General features: G+C 42.3%; 1 protein-coding gene and 1 pseudogene across 1 annotated transcript in view; one reads left to right on the forward strand and one right to left on the reverse strand.

The window, feature by feature from the left end:
• The window catches only part of LOC127673293 (uncharacterized), an 882,259-nt gene that overhangs the window by 429,970 nt on the left and 434,338 nt on the right, over positions 1–17,951 (reverse strand). The window lies entirely within an intron of this gene.
• Positions 11,905–12,830, forward strand: LOC127673172 (vomeronasal type-1 receptor 4-like; annotated as a pseudogene).

Genomic DNA, 17,951 nt, shown 5'->3' on the forward strand with positions numbered 1-17,951 from the left:
TTGTGCTTCAGAGCTGTAGTAATAAAAATAGCATGGTACTGCAAAAGAAACAGATACATTGATCAATAGAATCAAATTAAAGACTCAGATATGAATCCACATGCCTATGGACACCTTTTTTTTCATTAAAAACAACAAAAAAATAGAAATACACACTAGGAAAAGGGAAGCATCTATAACAATGCGTGCTGGTCATGCTTGATGGCTACATGTAGAAGAATGACAATAGAACCCCATTTATTACTGTGTACAAAGTGCGGGCCCAGATGGATGCAGGAGTTTGAATCTGAACCTGACAGAAGAGAAAGAAGGAAATAGCCTTGAATGCATCTGCACAGGGAAAGATTTTCTAAAAAAAAAAAAAAAAAAAAAAAGATAGTTGGCACAGATACTGAGATATATAGCTGATAAACGGGATGTGAAACTGAAAACAGAAAAAAAAATGCTGTCATTGGGACAAAGCAGCAGTCCACAAACAGAAAAAGATTGTTATGAACTACACATCCAACATAGGGCTTCTATCCTAAATATACAAAGAACTCAAGTATCAATAGAACAATGCAGGTTTTTTAAAATAGGGTATAGATCTAAACAGTTTCATCAAAAAGGAATCTCAAATGGCTTGGAAACGCTTAAAGAAATGAAATGTTCAGCATCCTTTGTACATCAGGGAAAAGCAAATCAAACCTACTTTAAGACTTAATCTTATACTTGTCAGAATGACTAGGATCAATAAAGTAGTGTCTGGTTATCCTGACAAGGATATGGAGAAAGAGAAACATTCATCCATTGCTGCAAGGAATACAAACTTGTACAGTCACTATGGATATAAGTGTGGCAGTTCCTTAGTAAGATAAGACTAGGTCTCCCTCAAGATCCTGCTACAACACCCTTAAACCTCCAGTAGACCCAAACACAACAGGCACAAAAAAATTAATGAAATGATTCCTAATTGTATTCTAGCATAGTCACAGATCAGTGCCTTGTCCAGTCATCATCAGAAAGGCTTCTTCCGGCAGCAGACGGGAAAAATAATTGTTTAAAAAAGTGTCATCATGAAGCTCATAGGTAAGTGAGTGGAATTAAAAGGAAAACAAAATAGAGAAAACCCTCCTGCGTGGAATAACCCACCCAAATAAATATTACATGTTCCAGTATATGTGGATATTACCTGTTGAGTCAATATTACCATCAGTAGAACCACAGAAATTAGGTATAGATTTAGAGACAGTGGGGGTCTAGCTAGATTGTGTTAGGAAAGAGAAGTAGAATAGATAGTTACCATTGAGGGGGACTGGAATGGGAAGATCAAGTGGGGAACTGGAGAGGAGAGATGTCTAATACAAGGGCCATTTGAGGGGTAGTATGGAAACCTGTACAGTAGAATCTTCCTAAAATGTATACATATATAAGTGTGATCTAAATGAAATCATCAAATAATGGCCAGAGACAGAGTCCCAATGGCCATCTCTTCTCACCAAATGAAGTTTCCAGTCCTGGGCTTAGGTTATATCGAATTGACTTGTTCAGAGCTGTCTTGTGAGAATACCCAAGCAGCCCAGGTTATTTTCAGGACTATAGCTTGCTGACAGCAGAGACCATTTCTGAAAAGAACTAAGCAATTCAATGAACATGGAGAATCCAAGCTGATATGCCTACACAAAGCCTTTAACCCTATGTTCTATTGCCTTTGGTACAGGAAGGTACTCTGTATGCTACAAAAAGCAAAACATAAACACCAAGTCATCCACAATGGTGCCCTGCTTGCAAGATATGCTGGTGCAATAGAGTCAGAAAGTTTGTAAGAGTAACCAGTCAGTGTCTGGTTTGACCTAAGGCCCACTCCACAAGAAGGAACCCACACCCAACTCTGGTTGGGTGGCCAGATACCTGAGACTGGGTAATAAAGGGGCAAAACCAAATGATACTCGTCCAAAAGAAAAAAGTGGCCATCAAACTAATCCTAATGGCATTTTGTCATATTCACAGATCAGCACTTTGCTCAGCCATCACCAAAGAAAATTCCTCCTGCAGGAGATGGAAACAAATACAGAGACCCACAGCCAGACATGAGGAGACTGAGAGAGCTAGAAACACTCAGCCCTACATTGGTTATGTTTACTAAATCCCTCCCCTGAGGGCTCAGGAAACCCCATGGATGTGGAGGCATAAAGAGTGTAACAGCCAGCAGGGGTTGAAGGACACCAAGAAAACAGGCCCTCTCAATCAACAGGAGCAAAGATCGTATGAACTCAGAGACTGAAGCAGCAAGCTCAGGACCCACACAGGTTTGCACAAGGTCCTCTGCACATATATTATGAGTGCAAATGTAGGTTTGTTATGGGATTCCTGAGTCTGTGAATGAGTGTGTCACTGATTCTTACGCCATCTTTTGGGCACTTTTCCTTCTCTTTGTTTATCTTGTACAACTCCAGTATAACAGGTTTTTATTGTAATCATTACATTTCATGTTTTCATAGCTCTTAGAAGTATTCCTTCTTAGAAGTCTGTTTTTTTTTTTCCTAATGGTATAAAGAGAGTAGATCCAGGTGGAAGAAGAGGTAGGGAGGGAGTGGGAGAAGTAGAGGGAAGGAAGACTGTGATCAGAATGTTATGTGAAGAAAAAACAAAATTCTCTCTTCAATAAAAGAAAAGGAAAGAAAGTAGAAGTCATTATTTAGATGAAGGAAAGTGATAGAAAAAGGCAGCATGCTGCAGGAAGGAGGGTGATGGGAGGAGGGTGGTGGGAGGAAGATGAGGGAGGAGGGTGGTGGGAGGAAGATGGACAAAACAAAGTGTTATAACGTGTGTATAAAATGTAATTGTGAATCCTGTTATTTGCATGCTAACTAAAATTTTCCTTTAAAGGGCTGGAAGGAAGGCTCAGAAGTCAAGAGTACTTGTTGCTCTTGCAGAGGACTGGGGTTCAGCTCCCAAAATCCATCTTAGATTCCTCACAAACATCTGTAACAGCAGCTCCACAGGCTGCAATGTTGTCTTCTAACCTCTGTGGCACCCACAGGAGAATGTTCAAACACCTACACACACACACACACACACACACACACATACATACACACACATACATGCATGCTTACATACATACATAAACATACATACATACACACATACACACATACATACATACACACATACATACATATAAACGTACATACATAGACACACATACGAAGACACACATATATATACACATACATACATACATACATACATACAAAAAACCCACAATGTTTACAACTCTGGGAGACTTCAGTGAGTAGACACATGAGTCTGTCCCTGAGAGTATTCTATAGTGAACTGTGAGTTGATAGTTGATGGGTGTGGATCCCAGCTGTGTCTACATGATGTCCCATGAGTCAGGATGCTCTTGGGACTCACTTCTGTGACTGTGCACCTAGACTTCTTGGAGACCACTTGGAACTCAACTTTGATGATGTGACATAGTCAGCCATGACTCCATGGATATCTGTGTGTGGATGGAGGAAACAACTACTACTGTGACTGCATGGACAGTTGATTCACAGGGCCACATTGTGAGGCTTTGATACCTCATTGTTGGTCAAAGCCTTGTCACAATGATAGAAGATGTGAAGACACTATTGACAGCTAAGTTTGTCACTGCTGGCCTAGATAAATAGGTGCCCTGTGTAAGACAGACATAAATGTGCTGATCTGTCCTCCAAGGATCAATAGTACATCATAGGCCTGCCTTCCTACCTTGGAGCCTCAGGCTATGTTTGTATCTGTCAGCCTGGATTCACACTAATTGTCCTCTGAGAGGCTCCACCCAGCAGCTACTGAAAGAGATGAGAAGACCCACAGCTAAATGTGAGACCAAGCTCAGGAAGTCATGGAAGAGTTGTGGGGAGGATTGGGGAACCTTTAGGGGATAGGGACTCCACAGAAGACCATCAGAGTCAACTGTCCTATACCCTTGGGAGTTCCAAGAGACAAAGCATCAGCCAAGGAACATAGGAGTGCTGGACCTAGGCCCCTGCACTTATGTAGCAGATGTGCAGCTTTGTCTTCATGTAGGACCCCCAACAACTGGATTGGGGGCTGTCCCTGACTCAGATGCCTGACTGTGGATCCTGTTCGCCTAACTGGGCTGCTTTGTCTGGCCTCAGTGGGAGAGGCTGTGCCAAGTGTCACAGTAACTTGAGGTGCCTGGGTGGGTTGGTACCCAGGAGGGACTTCCCTTTTCTCTGATGTGAGAGGGAGAGGTGAGGGAGACTGGGAGGAAAAGGGGAAGTGGAGGGGTGCAAACAGTTTGTAAAGTGAATCAGTAAGTAAGTAAGTAAGTAAATAAATAAATAGAAAAAATTAAGAGTTTAGGAGAGAGCATATCCTGTTCTAGCAGAGAAACAATATTTGGTTCCTAGCACTCACATGGCAGCTCACAACCATATGTGTCTCCAGTCCCAGGGTATCAGTCACCCTTTAATGACCTCTGCAGACCCTGAATTCATGTAGTACATAGACATATAGGCAGGCACAAGTCCATTCACATAAAATTTTAAAACTGAAACATTTTTAAGAGGAACTAGAAAAGGTTAGGGGAGGGCTGCGTGTGTGGGTGAGTGCCCGGGCCAGGCCTCCCACTTCCAACAGGGCGCTTGCTTCAGCTCTGGGGCACTGCCTAGGCTTGTGGCCTGGCATCCAGCGGGATGGAGGAGGCCGTGCTTGCCCGGGGAGGCCGAACTCAAATGGTCCTGCTCAGCGCATTGGCCAAGGCCCAGGAGTCAGCTGGAGGTGTGCACTGAGGAGCAGCAGGGCCCGCGGGAGGCGCTGCTGTGGCTGCCTCTGCCCTACAATGGCCTGACGTCACTGCCGCGGGCTCTGGGTGGCGGCTTCCTGCACCTCCAGCTCCTGGACAGAAGGGGGCGGCAATGGACTCAGGCGCTGGGACCCGAGCTGCCACCGCTGAGCGGCCTGCGCACAACCAGCTTGGCTGCCCAGGCTCGCTGCCCGGCAGCTGCTCTGTCTGCTGCAGCCTCCAGTGCTCAACCTTAGAGGCAGCTGCTACCAGGAGGTGCCCGCCTAGCTGCTGGAGCTGCAGACCCTCAGCCTGGGCGGCAACCGGCTGCAGAACATCCCAGCCCGCAGAGATCCAGAACTTGTGGAGTTTAGAATGTTTACGCCTTGGAGGAAACTTCATGAAAGAAATCCCACCAGAATTAGCAAAGCTGCCTTCTGTCATTTGATTTCATGAGCTCTGACACCTGGGCTTCGAGGGGGGCTCCCACTTCTTAGATGAGAAGGGGAGGGGAAAAGGGGTAGAGGCTGTATGAGGGCGGGGCCCTGGGAGGAAGGAGTGGCTGATACTGGGATGTAAGAGAATACATTTTAGAAAAAGTACTCTGATCTTCTGTAATCATTACGTTTACAAAATGACATTCTAGAGTATTCCACTTTCCCTTTGGACTCTATTAGCCCGAATATGAAAGTATTATTTTACTTTTTTTCCTACCCAGGGTTCCTTGATTGATAATCATTTGGATGACATTTTCATAATAGCAGGAAGTTTTCAGACTGTATTGCTTTATTAAATGTTTCTATTTTCCTATGCATTCATTATTTTTTAGAATTTTAATTTTGTGTGCTTGTGCAAACACCAGTGCATGTGTTCATGAGTGAGTGTATGTGTGTGCGTGCGTGTGTGAAGTGTGTTGAGTTCACATTCATAGCTATCCCTAAATGCAAGTGGTCTTCAGGCCACAGGCTAGACACACCTCAATGGCCACAGTCACTCCTCATAGAGAATAGAATAAAAAGAGCACTACTGTGCATGTCTGAACTATACTGAGAAACTCAGAAGTCTTGCTTATTGCAGGTTTTCACAACATTTCCTGATTGAAAAATGGTCCACACCAGCTGATAATGTCAGAACTCCTGGGGCATCAGGCAACAACCTCATAGCAAGAGATCTGGAGCGCACAAGGAATGTCCACACACAATCTCAATTTCATATAACTAGAGATGTCATAAACTACATTAGGGAATAAGCTAAGAACTTGAATTTGCAAATTGCTCTAAATCTATGAAGAATTGATTTGGAATTTTGATGGTGATTGATTGCATTGAATCTATAGATTGCTTTTGGCAAGATGGCCAGGTTTGATATATTAATCCTGCCAATCCATGAGCATGGGAGTTCTTTCCATCTTCTGAGATCTTCTTTGATTTCTTTAGAGACTTGAAATTCTTGTAATACAGATCTTTCACTTGCTTTGTTAGAGTCACACCAAGGTATTTTAAATTATTTGTGACTATTGTGAAGGGAGTTTTTTCCCTAATTTCTTTCTCTGTCTGTTTATCCTTTGAGTGCAAGAAAGCCACTGATTTGTTTGACTTAATTTTATATCCAGCCACTTTGCTGATGTTGTTTATCAACTTTAGGAGTTCTTTGGTGGAATTTTTAGGGTCACTTAAGTATACTATCATATCATCTGCAAATAGTGATACTTTGACTTATTCCTTTTCAAATTGCATCCTTTTGACCTCCTTTTGTTGTCTAATTTCTCTGGCTAGGAAATCAAGTACTATATTACATAGGTATGGAAAGAGTGTGCCGCCTTGTCTGGTCCCTTATTTTAGTGGGATTGCTTCAAGTTTCTCTCCATTTAGCTTGCTGTTGGCTACTGATTTGCTGTATATTGTTCTACCTATGTTTAGGAATCGGCCTTAAATTCCTGATATTTCTAAGACTTATAATGAAGAGGTATTGGATTTTGCCAAATGCTTTCTCAGCATCTAATGAAATGATCATGTTTGTTTGGGTTTTTTTTTTGAGTTTGTTTATATAGTGGATTATGTTGATGGATTTCCATATCTTAAACCATCCCTGAATCCCTGGGATGAAGCCTATTTGATCATGATAGATGATTGTTTTGATGAGTTCCTGGTTTCATTTTACAGGAATTTATTGAGCATTTTTGCATCCATAATCATAAGAAAGTTTGTCTGAAGTTCTCTTTCTTTTTTGGGGTCTTGTGCAGTTTAGGTGTCAGAGTAATTGTGCCTACATAGCCTCTACCCATACATTGGGTAGTGTTCCTTCCATTTCTAATTAGTAGAATAATTTACAAAGAATTGCTATGAGTTTTTCTTTGAAGGTCCGATACAATTCTGCATTAAACCCATCTGGTCCTGCGCTTTTTTGTTTGGGAGACAATTAATAACTGCTTCTATATCTTTAGGGGTTATGAGACTGTTTAGATCATTTATCTGCTCCTGATTTAACTTTGGTATTTGGTATCTGACTAGAAAATTGTCCAGTTCATCCAGATATTCCAGTTTTGTTGAGTATAGGCTTTTTTAGTTGGATAGGATGAGGTTTTAAATTTCCTCAGTTTCTGTTGTTTTGTCTCCCTTTTCATTTCTGATTTTCTTGATTTGGATACTGCTTCAGTTGCCTCTGGTTAGGTTGGCTAAGGATGTATCTATCTTGTTGATTTTCAGAGGTGCTTAGGCAAGTATACTCAGTATATACCCTGGGGATTGTAGGAGACAAACTGACATCTACCATCTTAGATTCTCTGGTGACTTTATCCTTTAATTTTATTACCATTAAACTCAACAACTCTCTTCACCTAAACAGAAGATATTTAGACTGTCTCCATCACATAGTTTTCAAGTCTTACTAATTTATTTTTTTTATTGTGTGTTTAGATGTATGTGCAATGTGTGTGACCTTCCCCTGATCTTGAGAGGGCTAACCAAACCTTAATTGTCTACCACAATCGGTCTTCTGTTGACCTGGGTGGAGTCCTCCAACATAGATGGAAGTCTCAGGCCTTCCCCCCACTTCAGCTTCCTGCAAGAAAACAAACTGTTCATTGAGCTTGCTTTGCAATTCAATCCAGCAAAGAAAGATTTTTGGGCTTTTCCCCTTATATATTGAGAGCTGAACATTAAACTTTGAGACTTGATCAGAATGAATTTTGTCTTGGCTCATTATTTTCTCTTGCCTGTCCCTCTTTCATCCCCAGCTCTCCTTCCTGGTGGACCCAGTTCTCTGTGGCTGCTCAACAGCTACTTATGCATACTTAGATACTGGTGTCATTGTGTTATGGATGGGCCTGGTGCTGTTCTTGTGAACCAATCACCTAATGAATGAAGGTGCCCATCACTGGGCGAGTAGGCTGGACTTCTTGGTTGGACAGAGAAAGAGAGGAAACAGGAGAGAGTTACTTCCTCTAGGAACCAGGTCAGTAGAGAGGTCAGATGTAGCTGTTAGAGTTTCTTAGTATCATGGTGGATTTGCAAGGATCTTCCATCGAAGGGATCAGATTTTACTAAGGCTTACAAGATTACATTTATTTGCTGCACTGTAAGACTGAGTTACCATTGTTTCTCAACTAAGTTTGTGCTACATTTTCCTCCATGTTGCACCTCATCTGGATTCAAGAGAGAAAGTTATGGTGGCCAAGTGTGTGTTTTCCTGAGGTGCTCCACAAAGGTCGTGAGGGATTTGAAGCACGGGGTTGGAGTGGTAGCAACCCACCAATAGGAACCTAGCGAGCTAGGTGGAGATGTTTCAGGAGCTCCTGGACAGTGACTCTCCATGAATCTCCAGTGCATGGCCAGCCAGGCCCCTGGGGCAGAGGGTTTGAGGCACAAGCATGGGAACGTGCCAATCACACTTTTTAAATATTTCACTCAACATCATTGCATCCATGTTGAGATAAGGGGACAAATTGAATAAGTAATTTCCCCTCTGATATCATGTAAATGAAAGAAATAACTCAAGTATGTAGCTTTTAAATAATACTACAATTTTCATTTTTAGTTACTTAAAAAATAGGCTATTCCATTGATTCTAAAGTGTAACTAGGTAATCCCTAGTCTCAAAGAGAGTCTATCCTTTGGCATCACTAACCCAATCCACAGACACTTTGCAGTAGTGAGAAGGCTGTTGAATATCCTCTAACCTGTATAGATAATGTATATATTTGAGAGCTGTGGGAATGAACACTACAACAAAAGATCTATAACATCAAAGTGCCTGGCTAGATACCCTACATGTCTCACAGGAAATTGCCCATGTGTTATGATATACAAAAAAAATGTAATAAGTCTCTCTCTCTCTCTCTCTCTCTCTCTCACACACACACACACACACACAGAGAGAGAGAGAGAGAGAGAGAGAGAGATAAATATAGATATAAATGATATATAGATGATATCGATATAAATGACATATAGAAATAGATCAACTATGTTTTTAAAATTGTAAACTAGTAGGTTTTAATGGAGCCTTAATATTATTATTAACTTTTCCTTTTCTCTGATACATGCTATATTTCCAAGATAGATTAATTGTCTACAGTCCATTGTCTACTTACATCCTTTAAACAACTGTGTTCTAACAAAAGTCCCCTAACCATCTGTATTTTACTTCACTCCTGACCTTTATAAAGTATTCCAAGTGAAACAAACATAACTCAAGATTCAAAACTAATGTCTAAAAACTGGGGAAAATGCAGAACATTTCTTTTAATTTGTGGAGTATCATATGCATAATCATCAAATTACCTAAAACATTCATAATTACATTTTGCTTAAGAGATGTATAATCCCCATTGTGTAGCGATCCATTCATTAACTGATGGACAATTAACCTGGTTCTATTTCATGGCTACTGTGAAAACAGTGGGATGAACAGGGATGGTTCTCTCTATTAGTCAATGATTGCTCAGTCCATATCCTTTACTGTATGTACAAAATTGATTATTTACATTTAGAATTCTATAGAAAATATCACAACCTATTATACTTCTTATAAGCCTTCATGGTATATTAGAAAATGAGTCATGATCTACCTCAAAGCAAACGGACATTGGAATAACCCAAGGACATATGAGTTAACACAGGCTTCTGTTGCTTGATTTGTCGAACTAAAATATCCTTATCTAAGAATAGGAAAATGCAAGACTCCAGATAACATGCTTATGGGCTTTCTGATGTCAGCACAAGTTTGCAACAGTGAATGTATACAGTGTAATGCAGTCCCTGGAAATACACCTAACAAATCTCTTGATCTCCCTGGTAGTACACTTCTCCACACCTGATGACAGCACCAATTCTGAACTTAGATTTCCCCAAAGAAAGTAAGGAAACTTGTTTTAACCTCTGTTCTACCCACTATGACCTAGCAAACTCTTGGGCCTCATCATTGATTACTAGAAGGAAAGCATATTGATTTCTACTGTGGATACATGTGTTTTCCATTTAGAGGTATTCTAGAAGCTGTATAAAGCCATGCCCAGTAACAACACCGATGACAATGTATTGGACTCTCTAAGCGACGTCTGTCCCTTTGTGGGCTCTGATATCTCACCTCATTCAGCCATCTGCACAACACTTCCTGGAAGATATGAGACTTCACCATTCCTTTGGATCTGTCTTAGGGAACAGATACACTGAAAAGATCTTCAGCAGGAAATGAAATCAGAGCTTTTTCTCCAGTACCTGATTAGGAGCAGGCCTTCATCCCTGTGAGTAAACCCCATCCTTGTGGTAGGTAAGATTCCTGCAGCTTTATGTTTCTGTTTAAAGTTCTATTCTCCTCCCTACAGTCCAGTGTATTCTGAAATCAACACTAATCATTAGAAGGAACTTGTTTTTGTCTCCACAGTTTACATAATTTTGTCAATGATTTCTCTAGGCAAAAGAAATGTCTATGTCATGGTGCAGCACTCATCTGAAAATGCCTTTTAATGTGACTTTCATATGTGATATGACAGATTTTTAGTTGTTGGATAAAAGCTTATGGTTTTATAAAAATCAACATAAACCATGTAAGTTGGAGACTAAACAGGAGCATTCAAAATCTGAGTTTTAAAAAAATCTCTGTATGCAAAGACTTTAACAGAGGTGACAGTAATGTTTTTGGACTGTGATTGATGAAAACTGGTCATTTATCCAATATAATTCCAGCATCAGATTCATTAGAAATACAGTTAAAATGTGGACATTTGTGAATCAATGATATGCCTGGGTCCTCAGTTTTCTTCACACATAGATATTACAGGTACATATCAATATTGTCCTTTATAAACAGAAAGCTATTGACTTTTTCAGAAATATTTTCTTTCTAAACAATGATGAGTACTATAAAAGTATATCAACACAGGTTGGATTATTTTAAGGGAACATTCTTTATAACATTCTATATAAAGATCTTAATTCAAGTTCTTATATAAAGTAAGAATATTAATTTTTCATTATCATTTGTTAAAATTATTTGATATATTTTTAGTTTATATGCACTGGTGTTTTGAATGTGAAGGTGCCAGGTCCCTGGAACTGGAGTTACATACAGTTACAAGGGTCATGTAGATGCTGGCAGTGGAGTGTGGGTCCTCTAGAAGAGGAGCCAGTGCTCTTCACCACTGACCCATGCCCCCATCTCTTAATTATATTTTGGAATATTTAATTATCTTATGAATATGATTGTTCTGCCTGCTTGTTCGATCAAAACTGCATAAATACAGTTCCTCAAATATGAGCAGACTAGGACCATCACTTCAACAACAAATTACTATTTTTAGCACATTGTTTTGAAAGATAATGTTGAATTCCAATGGAGCAAAAATGCACTCATGTCTACATATATTCATGTATACACATGCAGAACCCATAATGTGTAGAAATATGTGTTTATGGTGTTGAACATGAGAGATAGAGTTCTATCGCATGCACAATTCCATCATGAGGGAAAGGAAGCAAAATAAGTGTAAATTAAATATTCTTGGTTTTTTTCAGAGAAAACTCTTGTAGTGACAAAGCAGGGCCATATTCTTGAGATAAAAGACTCCAAAACAATTGAAAATCTCAAATAATTGGGAAGACTCTTGAAGACAACAGTGTCCTACCTGATCCAATGAAGCTATCTCCACGTTATCTCAAAATAAAACCCTGAATACTACAGAAGAAGTGGCTTTTCAGGTACTTTTGCTTTGCCAGGCTGAGGTTGGGACTGTGGGCAACATTCTTGTGTTTCTTCATAATTTATCTCCAATTTGACTGACACTCATCTGAGGCCCATTCATGTCATTCTATCAAACTTAGCTGTGGCCAATACCTTCAATCTCCTCTTCTTGACATTTCCAAACCATATTACAGTTTTGGCTCCAAGGAAGCCTCCAACTGACCTCACAGGTAAACTTTCATACTTCTTTTACATGGTGTCTCAAAGCTCAAACTTGTGTTCTACCTGTGCCCTGACCACCTACCAGTTTGTCACTCATGTTCCTGGTAATTGGGCTAGGGTCATGCTCAGAGAAATACCACCAAGTTCATGAGATATTTTTGTTACAGTTGCTGGTTTTTCAGTGTCTTAAATAATGCGTACATTCCAATGAATGCTAGCGGTGCACAGAAAAGACACAATGGCACTGATTCTAAAGGTAAGTGGATCTGATCCCTCTCTGTTGTCAGTGTTGGCATTAGCTTATTGCGGTTTGCCCAGGACATTTTATTTATCAGCATCATGATCTGGACCAGTTTTCTCTATGGTGATTCACCTGAAGAGACACCACCAGAGAATGCACTATATACACAATCACAATCAGAAGCTCAGAGTCTATGCTGAGACCAGAGCAGCCCACACTACAGTCATGCTGGTGGTCACATTTGTGACCTTTTATCTTCTAGACTGTATTTGTACTTTCTTTCACATTTCTTTTGTGAACACTCATTTATGGGGGAGGTATATCAAAGAAGTTCTGACTGTAAGCTTGCCCACCGTTTCTCCCTTGCTGTTGATCTTTAGGGATCCTAAGGGTCCTTGTTGAAGACCCTTCATGGTGGGGCTGCAAAGCCATATGACTGGGGTAAGAAGTCTGGAGCAAGAGAGTGAGGTCAAGATGTGTCCAACCCATGAGAACCTAAGCCTGAGACTGGAAGGAGTAGGACTGTTCCCTCCTCTCCAGAGTTGGACCCTTGTATGTAGCCTGTACAACTTCCATGTCTGCCACACAATATAGTCATGGATCCTGGTGGCCAGGTTTTGCCTTAAACTTCCTATCTCCTTATTAAGACAAGCCCAGCTATCAGTGCGAGTTCTTCTTCATGTGACTGATGAATTTCAAGCACCTCAGCCTCTGGCAATGATGTACACTCAACACAAAACACTCCCCACACACCAGGGTTTAACAGCCATTCTTCACCCCTAATAAAGAGAGCTAATTCAATGTAAATTGTCTCCAGAGAAGGTTTTTTATCCTGAAGTCACATTGGCTGAGATCCTGTTAAACCATCTACCAGGCTAAGCTTCGGTGCTTCAGGTAAAGCGGGTGGGCTGTGGTACCATTATATCCCAAGGGCAGAGCAGACTTGGGGCAGAAACTGGCACACTATGAGGATCCAACAGGATCTCTGGTTCAAGCAGGACTGGATGAGTTCATGCCAACCTTTGACATCATCCCAAAGGCCCCAAGCCGCCATAATCTGAGGTCCCTCAGGCTGATTTTTCTATTTTGTTTTGATTTATGCAATCAAGTCTGGTTCAGAGGCATGGAAAGGACAATGAAATCATCTGGCCATGTTACTCCCCAAACCTCTACCTGAACCCCAACAGTCCATGTGGGCATTGGCAAAAACCTTCTAACTTTTTATCCGCAAAAGGGGGTAAAACAGTTACACGGCAGCCAAAAAAATACTGCTAGGGTAGTTACCTGAACTCTTAAACCTGCAGTAAGGTGATATTTTGGGACACTATGGAATCCCCTGATAGCTGCAACGCTTCTGAAATATTCTTCTCTTGATCAGGTATTTCTTTTCCTTTTCTATCATGGGAAATATCTCATCATAAAAAATCATGCATATTATGAAATTAAACTCCTGTGTAATAAAACTAACTTCAAATAAAACTCCCCTCTTTGGGGGATGGAATTAATGAAACAGCACCATTTATGGTCATGGGAAATTCTTACAACTGACTCACAGATCCAGGTCTTTTACCTGACTTGGCACAGTGACAGCTAAGAAGGGAAAACTCCATCCTTCCACTTTTTGCTTTTCATAGCTATTAGGGATGTTTTTGTACAATGTGTGATGATGTGTCTCTGTCCTTCTATGCCTGTCTAAGAAAACGTTAATATAAATTTGTTAAAATAAAAAGCCCATGACCTCTATCAAAGTGCAGATTTGTAAGGTGGACTTCTGGACAGAGGGAGGAAGTCTGGTATAGGGAGATTTTCTTCTAAGACACTCAGGAAGTCTTACTGCAAAATAGAGGAGAGGAAACTAGCCGTGTGTCAGATTAGTATAAATGTGATAACTGAATTATGAGCTAGTTGGAACAAGCCTCACTTAAGGAAGGATTCTCTTGCCCTACTTGAATACAGGCTTTCCTGAGGTCATGGACAAAGTGCTAATGCAGAGCAGCCACAAGGGGACAGTACACCATCACTTTCTAACTGGCTGCAAGGCCAGCAGAATTCCTGACTTCCTTATTGGCAAAGTTTGGGGCCCCCATGCCCTCAAAACTTCCTTCTTATTTCCTGCTAAGGGACTATCAGGGAACAGGGACCACTCAACTACACAGTGCCTCCAAAAGGGCCAGCAGGGAGTGCTGGCTGCACAGCTCTTCAGCGCCTCCCACAGGGCAGGCAGGAAGTTCTTACTTCACAGCTCCTCAGTGCTGTGTGCCAGGGACAAACTCAATCCTCAGGCCGACTCCAGATATGAGCCACAGGAAGTAATTACTGCACATATGGATGCCCTGTTTTCTTCTCTGTCACAGAGGGGACTTCTGATTCACGGGGAATGTGTGGTTGTTATGAGCTGCCAAGTCACTTTTCTCAGAGTTGAGTACTAAGATTTGGGGGTGGGTGTGATGGTGTATGTTTTTAAAGAGTGTCAGTCATTCTACACTGTCCTCAAACTCCCTGTGGGGAGGATGATGCTGAGTGTCTGGTCCTCTTGCTTCTACCCTTCAATCCTAGGTTTCTTGCCATAAGACACCACATTGATTTGATGTTGGCCTAGAACACAGGGACTCCTGCATGCTACTGATACTAAGCTATATCACTAATCCTGTTGTTGTTGTTGTCGTCATCATCGTTCTTGTTGTCTTTAGGATTCACACTGCCACCCTAACTAGACTCTTTTTCTCTATATGTACAGGCTGGTCTTGACCATAAGACTAGTCTCTTACACAGGAGACAGGCCTACTGAGCCTTCAGACATGAGATGATATGCATACACCTTCACCATAGCTCTGACATCTAGTCTTAATTAAAATCCGCAAACTCCCTAGAAATGACTAAATGTGAGTCAGGTGAGATTGCCCAAGGAGAGAGGGCACTAAATGTTGAAACAGCAGAATGAAGCCCCATCTTGCCACTTCCCTCTGCTGCATGTTTGGGCTCAGGCTTGTAGTCACTTGTGCCTTCTCTTCTGTCCATCGTGAAGCATAGAGAAGTTAGATGAGGTTAGCCCCACAGCTGCTAGTCAGAACACACCTGCTTACCTGGGCAAGAACAAGAAATGTGCACACACTCAAAGGAATGGAAGCAATCTTCAGATGTGTCCAGCTGAGTGCAGGCTCCAGGTAGAGACTTGAAGCTGAGATGAGACTGGACTCCAGCTGCACAGCAGGTTGCTGCTCATCAGAAGGGTCTCTAGATTCACCCTGGTCACAATAGCCATCATTCTCACACAGTGTGGAACTTGGTGGGGTGTCTGACTTCCCGTTGATAAGGCGAATGGTGGCCTGGAAGGAAGAAGCGTAGCGAGGCAGGAGGTGAGGAACTCCAGGGTAGAAATGGTGGAGAGAGAGGGCACAGCTGCTCCTGGAGTCACCCCACAGCTGTGGTATTCATAAGCTTTGCTCTGAGTTAGGTCTGAGGACTCAAGTCATGTGAACTATCATGGCTTTGGCAGGGGAATAAGTGTAGGTGAGGTTTGTAAAAGGTTGGCAGTAGGCTGTTTTGTAGAGGACACCCACAGAGACACTGCAGGCCTCATTCTCAACTTGGGAACCCATTTTAGGGAAGGTTGGACAGGCTGGCTAGGGAGGCTTCTCTAAGGAAAGATTATAAAGAATACCATGCTCACTGTGAGAAACAGAGCAAAGGACAGACACTTCCCGTCGATCCACTCTGATGTTTACTCAGGCTGGAGGAGAGGACACAGGGCTACTGTTCTGCAGACAACTCTGGGGCACTTTTGCACCTCATCCCACTCCACTGAGCATGGCCCTGTGAAAAGCCAGACCTGCCTGCCTGGGATTTTACCTGGACAGGTCTGGGCTGCTGTGCACATGTCTTCCTGCGCAGAATGGGCCTGTGACCACACTGGCTCCTGGACATCTGGCCTGGCCTCCCTAAGGCGCTATCTGATTCCCAGCCAGACTGACCCCCACCCATGACTCACAAGCCATGGAGCTGGGGCTGGTCCTCTTCCAAACTTAAAAGCAGAATGAAACAGGAGGGAGTGTCTTAATGACTTGAAAACACACAGATCATACTGGGCTGCTGCCTGGCCACAGCACCCATCTGGCTTGCCAGTGACTCTCTGTTTCCTTTGGCTATGCCCTCACCCTCCCCTCTCCCTGCTCTCAGCATCTCTGCTCTCCACTTCAGGCTCAGAAACCATGAGGTGGTCTTTCAGGGGTTTCTATTGAATTGTTCTGAAGTGACAGAATATTAAGTTCCTAAATGTGCCACAAGGGGGCGCACTCATCATTTCTCACAAAGGACAAGACAGAGTAAGGAATAAATGAAAGAGGACTTGTACCCACCTGATCCTGGGAAGGACTCCAGGATCCAGCTTCTTTCCTTGGAGCAGGGTTCTTGTGGGAGAATGGCAGCAGCAGCAGAGATTTTGGAGGCCGTTCATGATTGTCTTCCTCCTGCCCTTGCAGTGGTATTGCCAGGTTTGAGGGGAAGCTCAGCTTGCACCCTGAGGCTGGCCATCAGAAATGGGCTTTTCCTGAATGACCACAGCTTTCCAATGGACAGCTTCTTCCTGATTGATGGCCACTTCCTGGGTGAGGTTATTTTCCTCCATAAGGATCTCTTTCTGAAAGGTATCCCCAGAGGAGGAGCCTGTGAGTGTTACATTCTTGGGAGACTGCAGGGATCCACAGAGCTGCTCTTGGGGATTGCAGGAGGACATATTCCTGTCAGGATTGTATGTGATGACTCTCATGGTCGTGACAGTTCTGGGGCTCGGGGTGCCTGGGAAAATCTGCATGGACGTGGTAAACATACCATACTCTTCCTGATCATGGGGTGCCTCATGATTTGGTGAATGGTGGGCCTCCTGCTCTCATGGAAAGCCTTGAGTCAGATACTTAGTCCAAACATAAGAAGCCAATTACAATAATAATAATAACAACAATAATAAAACCTGGTTTGGTGGCACACACTTGTGCCAGGGAGACAGAGACTCCATGTCCTACCAAGCCAGCCATCTGAGCCTACCTATCCAATTCAAAGCCAATCAAAAATCCTGTTTTACAAAAAACAGTGGATGCCACCTGAAGAATGACATCCAAGGTTGTCCTCTGGTCTCCACACACAAGCTCACATATGCAGGGCCACAGGACCAAACTATCCTGTAAAAGGATTTTCATCCACTGCAGTAAGAGAGCTCAATGGGTAAAGGTTCTTGCAGCCAAGTCTGATATAACCTGTCCAATACCTGGGACCTCTATTGATGAGGTTTGGTCTGTTGTATGTATTGTCCCAGAGACAAGAAAGTGCACAGGTAGATCCAAGTGAGGCTATGTGACCTTGCCTCCAAATTATTTCTGATTGGTGAATAGAGAGGACAACAGTCAATAGCTGGACAGAAGAAACCCATGCAGGCAGGGTTTAGCATTCCAGGACTTCCAGCATCAGAGAAGAACCACAAGGGGGAAGACACCATGGGTTAGGCGAGTCGTAAAATAATGACCATGTGGGTTGGCTACC

This window comes from Apodemus sylvaticus, chromosome 22 (assembly GCF_947179515.1).
Source record: "Apodemus sylvaticus chromosome 22, mApoSyl1.1, whole genome shotgun sequence".
In the NCBI taxonomy this organism is placed as follows: domain Eukaryota; kingdom Metazoa; phylum Chordata; class Mammalia; order Rodentia; family Muridae; genus Apodemus; species Apodemus sylvaticus.